This window comes from Felis catus, chromosome C1 (assembly GCF_018350175.1).
Source record: "Felis catus isolate Fca126 chromosome C1, F.catus_Fca126_mat1.0, whole genome shotgun sequence".
NCBI lineage: Eukaryota > Metazoa > Chordata > Mammalia > Carnivora > Felidae > Felis > Felis catus.
Genome location: NC_058375.1, coordinates 146,680,704 through 146,692,370, shown reverse-complemented (window position 1 = coordinate 146,692,370; position 11,667 = coordinate 146,680,704).

The following is an 11,667-nucleotide window of genomic DNA, read 5'->3' as shown; positions in this document are numbered from 1 at the left end:
GATTTTCTGATCTTTCTCATTGTTGGTATGTGAACGATGTTATCTTGAAGCTTTTTTCGTCCCAATTGGAAGAAAAATTCCTTTTAAACTTTTTAAATTTTAGTACTTGTATTTTCACTTTTCCCCCTTCCCGTCAATACTGTTCTTACTCTACGGTTGTGATATTATCTACAATCCCTCATAAAATATTTATCTACCTTTGTTTTTTTTCTTTTTATTTCTCCTTTATTGTTGTATCCTCCAGGGATGTTTTTTCTGGGTTTTGTTTTGTTTTATTTTTTTGAGATGGATACTTCTTGCATGGTTTTCTAAACTAGTACATTCTGTAATTTAATTCTGTTGGCTTTAAGGTTTCCAATGAACCATTTTGGGATTATTGTTCCTATTTGCCGAATCCTGATTCCACTGATGGTGAAGGGGTGGAATGAGCTATAAAATCAGGGAGCCAGACATTGATTTATGGACTATGGGTTTTCTATTTCTCTTTGGCATTTGTGGCCACCCAGTGTTTTGCTATCTCTTCACCTCATGTTCTCATATTCACTGTTATCATTAAAGTGCATACCCCTTAAAATAAAAGTTGGTGTGAAGAGAATGGGTGAACTGAGTAGCTACTATAAATTTAATACATTCACCAATACCTTGCATGTTTGTTCCAAGGATACAGTTCCTCATATTTTCTGTAACTCCCACATCAATTATCCAGCCCTGCAGAGGTTCTTCCAAATGTTTGAACAAGTTCTTAACTGTGTGTATTTTATTTTATTTTTTTTTCAACGTTTATTTACTTTTGGGACAGAGAGAGACAGAGCATGAACGGGGGAGGGGCAGAGAGAGAGGGAGACACAGAATCGGAAACAGGCTCCAGGCTCCGAGCCATCAGCCCAGAGCCTGACGCGGGGCTCGAACTCAAGGACCGCGAGATCGTGACCTGGCTGAAGTCAGACGCTTAACCGACTGCGCCACCCAGGCGCCCCAACTGTGTGTATTTTAGACAATAAATTACTTAAAATTTTTTTAATGTTTATTTATTTTTGAGAGAGAGAGACAGAACGTGAGCAGGGGAGGGGCAGAGAGAGAGGGAGCCACAGAATCCAAAGCAGGCTCCAGGCTCTGAGCTGTCACCACAGAGCCTGACGTGGGGCTTAAACTCATGAACCACGAAACCATGACCTGAGCTGAAATCAGATGCTCAACCAACTGAGCCACCCGGGCACCCCTAGACGATAAATTACTTTATGGCTCCAACCCCAGCTACATTTCATCCTTAAATGTTTGTCATAATTTTTAGTTCACTGGGGTCATCCTTTTGTTCTTCTTACATAAATGTTGATTTTTTTGTAACATTTCTAGGGATTTGTTGGAAGAAGAGAAGGTATGTATATTGAGAGGTTTGTTTGTTTGTTTCCTCACACCAACCAACCCTCTGGTTCTCTGGCACCAATTAGATGTCCTAGCCAGAGTTAGCATGAAAAGCCACAGATATAAGGTCTCACTTCTGAAAGGCTGCTCTCACTTTAAAAAAAAAATTAAGGTTTTTATTTTTGAGTAATCTCTACAGCCAACATGGGGCTCAAACTCACAACCCTGAGATTAAGAGAGCCTCATGTTCTACCAACTGAGCCAGCCAGGAGCCCCAGCCTGCTCTCACTTCAGGTAACAATTGTGTCAGATCCCCAGGTTTCCCACAATTCTGTCTGAGTTGGCTATGAAGTCAGGGGTTCCAACAAATGCCTTTCTCCCCTAAAGTTCAATAATTTGCCAGAATGACTCAAATAACTCAAGAAAATACTAGACTCACTGTTACGGTATATTATGACACATGCAAATAAATGGCCAGATTAAGAGGTACATAAGGTGAGGCCTAGAAGAGTCCCCAAATACGGGAGACCCTGTCTTCTTGGAGTTGGAAGTTCCCCATATTCTCCTTGTTCAAAGTTTTTATAGAACTCAATCTCCATCCCCCCTCCCCTCCTCAGAGGATGATGTGTTGGGCCAAAAATTCCAAGACTTGCTCTTTCCGGTGACCAGTTCTTACACTGGAAGCTATTAAAGAGGCTGCTGGGAGTCACTGTGGTAGAACAACGACACTCATACTACTCATCATTCAGGAAGTCACAAGGGTTTTAGGAGTTCCTTGCAAGAAACTGAAGGCTAAGATCATTTTTTTTTTTTAATTTTAACATTTCTATATATTCGGTGCACCATTTTGGACTTGATTATTTTGTAAATCTTGCACTGAAGGTAATTAATGGAGATATAATAGCAATATTAGGAGACTGTGGTCGGTGAATACTCTTAATCTGCTTCAATAATACATTTTTTTCCAAAAAAAAAAAATACTGCTGAGAAATATTTCTATACTCTGGAATATAGGTATAATGTTTCTCATACTAAACTGGGTTACATTCACAGACTACAAAGATTCTAATTTTAATATAAGTCAGCAAATATATAATAAATATCAATGAAGTTTTAGCCCTGAGTAGAAGCTACATTATTTTATTTGATTTATATCAGCCTTCTGACCTTCTTTTGCAGTTTTAGAACATAAGCTGGGTATTTGTTCACATGTGTAACCCATGAAAATTAAAAAGCCACAGCAAAATATGACACTTGACTTTACAAAATCATAAGTAAAAATCATTTAAAATTCTATTTACAATATATGTGTAATAAAATGTGATGATTTCACTCTATTTTAGTTATCAAAAAATATGGATATCTTCATAAAGGTAAAAAAAACGTGGTGCCATTGGAATTATGCCTATTACACCCCCAAATCTGTCCTACTTTGGTAAAATAATTTATAATAAAGCATATGAATTGTTCATTTTAGAAAAATAATATTAGATGTACGTGTTGCTTGATCAGGGCCTACAAAGTTGAATTGAAGAATCATTATCGTTTGGGGGGCATAGACAATAATATATGGAAACGCACAAAAGCGTTCAATGGTACAGTGCGATAGGAAGTATCAAAGTCAGCCCTGAAATTGGTATGAGTAAGAATAAATCATATTACAGGATCATATACAAGAAAAGAACCAATTTTTTTCCTTCAAAACAAATTCAAAGTGAGAGGTTTCTACTATTGATTCAGAGTCTTGGTGATGTCAGAGCAAGTACTACTATGTTCCACAATGCCAATGGTGCTGTAGCTAAATAGGCTCAAGGAGCAAACACTGCTGAGATAGTTTTTGATGCTTATCCTCTCATGAGCACAAGATTTCTGCTGCTCCTCAAGCTGCCATAGGCATCTTCCAGGACGGAAGTTGGAGATAGGAGGATACGAGCTTGCTCCCATTGAGGCTTTGCGTGTCATTCAAACTCTGAGTTTTTCCTAAGGTCTTTTGCTAGAATGTTGTCACGAAATCAGTGCTTAGCTGCAAGGGAGGCTGACAACCAGTGAATAGACAAAAGGAAAGGAAGGAAACACACACACACACACACACACAGTCCATTGGAGATAAACAAAAGTCAAAAAGGAAGTTGGAATGAATCTTAAAAGAGCCAGTCAGTGGTGTCTCTCAGAGGATGTCAATAGTATCCTTGCCTAACTGGAGCACAGAGAAGATGGAGATATAAAAGGGAAATCAACAATGAGGAACACTGGCAAGTCAGAGGAGGTTAGAATTAATGTTCTAGAGCAGAATTTCCCACGTGGAAACTTGGTGTCACAAAATCCTTTATGACAGAAGATAAAGTTGAAATTTATTTGTGAAATGCTGAATTTCTATGTAACTTCCCTTTAAATACTAGCATATGAAAGAGTCCAAGAAGTTTTTCATAAAATAAATGTTTAAATTACCTTAACCTGCCTTTTCTAAATATTTTGACTTCAGAACTCTGTGTGTGTGTGTGTGTGTGTTTGCATTTATAAGTGAGAGAGAGATAACTACTACCAAACCAGGGATGTATTTCTGGAAATGCTATGCTAGAAATTAGGAATCTTATGCAAGTTCCTGAACGGGAGAGTAACTTAAAACATGAAACACAGGGGCACCTGGGTGGCTCAGTCGGTTAAGCGTCCGACTTCGGCTCAGGTCATGATCTCACAGTCCGTGGGTTCGAGCCCCACATCGGGCTCTGTGCTGACAGCTCAGAGCCTGGAGCCTGTTTCAGATTCTGTGTCTCCCTCTTTCTCTGGCCCTCCCCTATTCATGCTCTCTCTCTGTCTCAAAAATAAATAAATGTTAAAAAGTTTTTTAAAAAACATGAAAGTCTTATGAACACTACTTTGGCAATAGTATGCAGAATTAATCTGGGTGGAGCATGAGGTATTGCTAAAGCTGGAAGAAGGGAGGACTACATAGGAGACAATTGACTTAGTGCAGGATTGGCATGGGAGGTCCAGAACTAAGATTAGAGCAGTGGCAATTAACTTGAGAGGAGCTAGTCAAAAAATATTTCCTAAGATGTTAGAGCTCAAATGGCCCTTAGAGATCAGCTAATTCAAAATTTCACATCGTGAAATATGATAGATTGTTATTAGTAGAATAGATGAGGATAGGGAACAGTGGAAGAAAAGAAGGAGACAAAGATGACTAGATTTTGAGTCTATAAAACTGCCTGAATTATGGCACCATTATCATGAATGACAATACTAGAAAAGAGTGCTTCTTAATGAATTCCATTCAGGACGTGATGAGTGTGAGGGACAGCTCAGGATACAAATGGGGATGTCCAACAGCCATTTAAAAGTTTGAAATTGGAGTCTGGACAAATATTATTAAGCCTTAAGAAATATATTTATGATAATTGCGGTCATTAAAGAACATTCCTTCTCACAGAAAGATAAAATAAGATTCATAAAAAATAAATAGTATAGCAAGCCCCTCTCATTTCTAATCTTTTCCCTTCTTTTATTTATATATTGATCATATGCCTAAATACTGCCATTTAGCAAACATAAAACAAAAAGCAATATAAGAGCTACAAAAACACCTCACTGTTACAAAATGGTAAGTCCTTGAAATTGTGAATCCATTCGTTCTATGAAAATCACATCTTTCAAAATGGTACTTGGGCAAGTTTGCCTGAAAAACCCAAGATACGATGTGCATGACCAAAGGAGTGTAGGAGCCTAGAATCTACATTTGGAACTCTACTTCCTGTTACAACTCTTAAATTTATATTTTATTTAAATGTTAGTAAAGCTGGGGGCACCTGGGTGGCTCAGTTGGTTAAGTGTCTGACTTCAGCTCAGATCATGATCTCATGGTTCATGAGTTCAAGCCCCATGTAGGGCTCTGTGTTGACAGCTCAGAGCCTGGAGCCTGCTTTGGACCCTGTGTGTCCTTCCCTCTCTCTCTCTCTCTCTCTCTCTGCCCCTCCACTGCTCATGCTCTGTGTCTCTCTGTTTCTCAAAAATAAATAAATGTTTAAAAAACTTTGAATGTTATTAAAGTTGTATTATTATATATCTAGCATTAGGGTCCAATTTCTGGCTTATTCTCTTCCTATGCCTTACTCTCTAGTACCGTAACACCATGAGACTCATATCTGTACCAAACATCAAAATACACACATTTCACTACACACATTCACAAAAAAGCTGATTCACACAAAGCAAAATATCAGAAAGCAAGCTTATTAATTTGCAACTGTGCTACAATTTTGTGACTTCTTTTTATAGTTAATATGGTCAATACTTACTACTCAAGAGAAAACATCTAGAGATGCAATTTCTGATAAAAGTTGGCTAGGTGAGTCAGAGAAATAGGCTCAATAAACTTTTTGTTTTGTTTTGTTTTTTGGTTGTAGAAATTGAATCTAAATGTATATGGAAATGCAAAGGACCTAGAGCAGCTGTGATGGTTTTTCCTTATATCCCCTTGGCTGGGTTAGAGCCCTCAGTTATTCAATCAAACACTTATCTAAATGTTTCTCTAAAGGCATTTTGTAGATGTGACCACAGCCCATAATCACATGACCTTAAGTAAAGGATATTCTCCTAGATAATCTGTGCAGGCTGGATTCAATCTGCTAACAGGTCTTAAAAGCAGAGCTGTGATTTCTCTAAACGAAATTTTCTTTGCTGTGGACAGCAGCTTCAACTGGTTCCAGGAAAGGCGAGCTTAAACTCACCTTTCCTGGTAGACCGACCTACAGATTTTGGAACGGTCGGAGCAGTCCCTGCAATCACAGAAGCCGATTCTTTATAATAAATCTCTTCATATTTATCTCCTACTGGTTTCGCTCATCTGGTTGAACCTTAGCTGAAACAGGATCAAAGATACTTTTAAAAAAGAACGAAGTTGAAGGACTTACGCTATTTGATTTAAATATGTGCTATAAAGTTACAATAACCAAACACTTAGTATTGTCATAAATATAGGTATATAGATCAGTGGAATAGAATTCAGAGTTCAGAAATGAAATGAGTTTTCAGGAAGGTGTCAAGGCAAATCAACAAGGGAAAGGATAGCCTTTTCGACAATGTTACTGGGACAATTGGATATCCATATTTAAGAAACTGAGCTTAGACCTTTCCATCACATCATACACAAGAACGAATTCAAAATGGATCATAGACATAAATGTAAAGAGCTAAAAATACAAAATAAAAACAAACATAGGACAAAATCCTCATGACCTTGGGTTAGGCAGAGTTCTTAGGCATGACACCAAAAGCGCAATCCATAATAAAATAAAATGATCAATTCAACTTCATTAAAATTAATTATTTTGCACTTTAAAAGACTAAGAAAATGAAAATACAACCAAAAGACTGGAAAAAAATATTTGCAAATCACATACTTCATAAAGGTCTCGTATTAGAATATACAGAACTCTTACAGTTCAGAATAGGAACATAAACAACCCAATTAAAAAATGGGTGAAACTTGTATAGACATTTCACCAAAGATAGAAAAATGGCTAAGAAGCACATGAAAAGATGCTTAACATTAGTAGGCATTAAGGAAATGTGTATAAAAATTATGACATACTGCCTACATACCCACTAGATTGCCTATCATAAAATAAACAGACAATAGCAAGTGTTGGTGAAGAGGTGGGAAAACTAAAACCTTCATATGTTGCTAAAAGGAATGCATAATGGTACCACTACTTTGGAAAACAGCTTGGCAATTTCTTCAAAAGTTAAACATAAATTGCCATATGTCCCAGTAATTCTACTCCTAAGAATCCACCCAAGAAAAAGGAAAACATAAGTCCCCACAAATGCAGCATTTTTCATAAGAGTAAAAAATTGGAAGCAACCCAATAGATCACTAAGCATGATTTTGCATGTATGAGATGAACAGAAAAGCAAAATCGTAAAGAGGGAAAGCACATCAGTGATTTTCTGGAAGTAGGAGTGGGACTGGGATGGTCTGCAAATGGGCTCAAGGAATTTGAGGAATGAAGCAAATATTCTAAAATTGGATTATGGTGATACTTGCATAATTCTACAACAATTAAAGAAATCAATAGTTATACATTTACAACAGGTGGATTTTATGGCATATAAATCCACAAATAAGTAAATAAAACTATAAAAATGATACATGCATCCTGATGATATTTACATAAAAGTTGAAAACTATTTAAAGAACTTATACTATTTAAGAGGAACTACTTTGAAAATATAAGAAATTATATGGGAAAAATAAACATTAAATTCAAGAACAGATTTCCTCAGAATAAGAAAGGAAGCCAAAGGGAAAGTGGCTCAAATTCTATGTTTGTTAATTTAAAAAAATGTAGAAAAATGTTCAATATTTTAGGCAATCTTATATTATAACACTGTTAACATTCTCATAATATGTATATATACATTTGATATTAATATATTTACCATAAAGATAGATTTTCTTATATAAATTTATTGGTCTAAATAAATTTCTGTAAATATTTGATTGATTTGGATCATTTATACAATAGTACATTCTGCTTTAGTCCCAGCATTATATATAAGGAGTGATTTTTCATATTTTTAATTTTTTACCAAAACACCATTATTATTGACAATATAGTTTTCCACCATATTGGTATACCATATTTTAACCATTTCTGTGGGTGATATGAGTTGCTTACAGAAAGCAATATTTGGTTATTATAAATAAGCACCTTCTATGTTTATTTATTATTTAATTCTAACTCATCAAAAATAAATCTAAGGTTCTAACCTGATGGTTTTTGGCTAATTAATTTTATTTTTAATTTTTAGAGAGAGCACACACAAGAAGGGGAGAGGGGCAGAGGGAGAAAGAGAGACAGAGAGAGAGAGAGAGGCAGAGAGAGAGAGCAAATCTCAAGCAGATTCCATGCTCAGAGTGGAGCCCAATGTGGGGCATGATCCCACAACCCTGGGATCATGACATGAGCCAAAATCAAGAGTCAATGCTCAACAGACTGAAACATCCAGGCGACCCTAGCTAATTAATTTTTAAGGCATTATTTATTGACTGTTTTATTTTTCCCATTCATTTAAATGCTACCTTTAATCATACCAAATAATAGATTAAACAATATAAAATTACTAGTTTTATAGATCTAGATAAAAAGCAGTTAAATATAAGTAATTTCATATAGTTCAATCTAGTTAATAGAACAGGACTGTCTATTCTGCTCTTTTGATTTTTAAGTTTTCCATTTTTATGACACTAAGTTAATTGTATTATAAGTGGATCCATTAATTCCCTCCTGTTTTCAAGTTAATGACTATTTTTCCCATATATTCTTTTATATGTATATATACATTAAATATTCTTTGTCAGATTCCTTCAAATATGCCTTTAGGTCAATTTGGGGAAAAATGACATGTTTACATATGCTGAGTATTTCTTTTTATTTGTCCAAATACAACTGTATAGATTTTTCCATGTCCCATACATTTCTGGTTGAGGTTATTTCCCAGTATTTTTTTTCTGATGTAAATGAGACAGTTTTCATTATATTTTCTAATGATTTATTACTTGTATAATATAATGATAATTAATATTTATTGTACCTATTCTACTATTTTAATCAGCTTTCATGAAATCTCTAGTGTAATCTTCACAATATGGGAGGCAATTACTAATATTAGCTGCATCTTTAAAAACAAGGAAATTGAGGCATAGAGAGGATAAAGAACTTATCTGTGATGCCATAGCTAGTAAGAAAGTTTTTAAATTTAAAATGTAAAAAGTTAAATTATAAGGCCCTAATTTTACCATTATATCAAAATATTTCTATTTATAAACATTTATTTTATACCCTGTTACATAATCAAACACTTTTTATTAGTTTTAACAGTTTTGTAAGTATAGTTTCAGCTTCACTGGATTCTTCAGTTCTATCGTGAACTATAGAATTAAACTTTCATTTGTTCCTGTCATCCTGTCACCACTGAAGAGAGAAAGATTCTTTTATTCCTCCTAAATCAGGAATGTCTTGATCTCTAAAGAAATAAACATTATATATATATATATATATACATATATATTATATATACATATATATTATATATTATATGTACATATATATTATATGTATTATATATACATATATATTATATACTATATGTACATATATATTATATATATTATACATACATATATATTATATATTATATGTACATATATATATTATATGTATTATACATACATATAATATATATATTATACAATATATATGCATTATATTGTATATGTATATGTATATGTATATATGTGTATATATATATACAATATATATTATACAATATAATATATATTGTATATATGTTATACAATATATATTATACAATATGTATATTATACAATATAATATATATTGTATATAATATATACAATATATATTATATATATATGTATTCTCCATTTTAATCCAAGTAGGAAGTTCTCGCATCTGTTATTGAAGAGACACAGCCAATCTCTACTTTGAACTAATAGATATATACTGTTCTGTTTCATCCATAGTGCCTCTTATAGAATATTATTTTAATCTGAAACACATAGGCATTATATTGAGTTTGAAATAAAAATTTATTTGTTCATATGTGTGTATTAACCAAAAAGCTTTGAAATTGCATGGTTCTGAAAAGGTCCCTAGGAGAAAGCAAACACATTTTCAGCCTTTACTCACTAACCCCATGTATTAATTTACATGTATTTAATAACCAAAAAGCAAGAAAACACTCCACACACAAACATCTATGCATGAGAACCTAATTACTGTCAGATTTTACTAACCGTCTTATGAAACCTCTTTTTAAAAGTAAAAATAAATATTTTTATAAAAATTCGAATACGAAGTTACAATAAATAATTCCCCATAGCAATTAGACTTGTTTTTGCAACTTATTCTAAAGTAGCTCAGATGGTAATAAGGGAGAAATTCAGCTTATGTGACTTTGATGTGTGACAAATCCAGGAATTGACAGAACCATGTAAATCATGTGTATTATCATGCCTCATCTGAATGTCTCTACAACATACACAAGTTGAAGGATTAAGTGTGAGAAGAGCTTTCAGAGCTGAGTCGGTGCTGGGGGCTGTCTTGACACTGATTAAGACACTGACAGAGTGCACAAAAAAACCATTTGTTGGCATGACATGTCAGATGGATGGCGAATCAGTCTTTGTCTATTGAGTTCAGTTTTCTTTCGAACTGACTTACAGATCAGCTGCAGTATTTTCAGAGGCAAAATAGTGCATTGATTTTTAATATGGGTATTATGCAAAATACGTAGTAATGAAAACTTTTTAAAGAGGCTTTTGTATATAGCATGAGTAAGCACAATGAACAATTGTGCACTAATTGAACAGTGTTTCCTTCCATCTTCTACTTCTAAGAGCTACTCTTTAAAACAGTAGCTCCCATTAAAAGGCTAATTCTCTTTCTACCCATGAATAAACTGTGTGGTGAGATTTACTTTTGTTTGGCACGGAAAAATAAATGACGGAAAATTGGAGCTAACAATATGTTCTGATTATTCCTATGGTATACAATATTCTCTGAATGTGACAAACCGTGTCTATGCCACTAGAGAGAGGGAGTGAGGGAGGGAGAGATTCCCAGTGATTTATTGGCATGTGTAGTGCTGTTAAATAGGCATTTTATTTTCTGCCTTGACAATGGCATATTTTATTTCACTTCTAAGAATTCAGATTTTCATATGCAAAATCTCACCTAAATGTTGTGCTGACCATGAGAGAAATTAAGGTCATTTGGAGCAATAGTTAGGATCATTGGGTCCACCCTGTTTTATATTCCCCTTGTTGCTATTCTAAATTATATGGTTTTTGTTATTGTTTCTATCTAAGATGTTGAAAGTGGTCTTTTTCACACATTTCTATATTTTTTTACAAAATCGTAGCACAGAACAGATTATGATTCTAGAAACTGAAATTTTCCAGTTAAGAAAGATTACAAGATTTTCTCCGTATGTATCCTTGTTCCTACTATATTTCAAGATTAAGACTGATGTTAATATAGGCTGCACTGCCTAATATATCCCAGTATTATAAAGGACATATTCCAAGGAATTATTGTATTAATAACTGCTTAGTGATGAGTTGCTTATGCCCATGGAAGAGGATATTTTTTAAAGATATAGGTGTCATTGTTTTAATTAAAAAAAAAAAAACCAAACTTTTTTTGGTAAGCTTTATGCCCAATGTGGGGCTTGAACTCACAACTCTGAGATCAAGTCACATTCTCTACTGACTGAGCA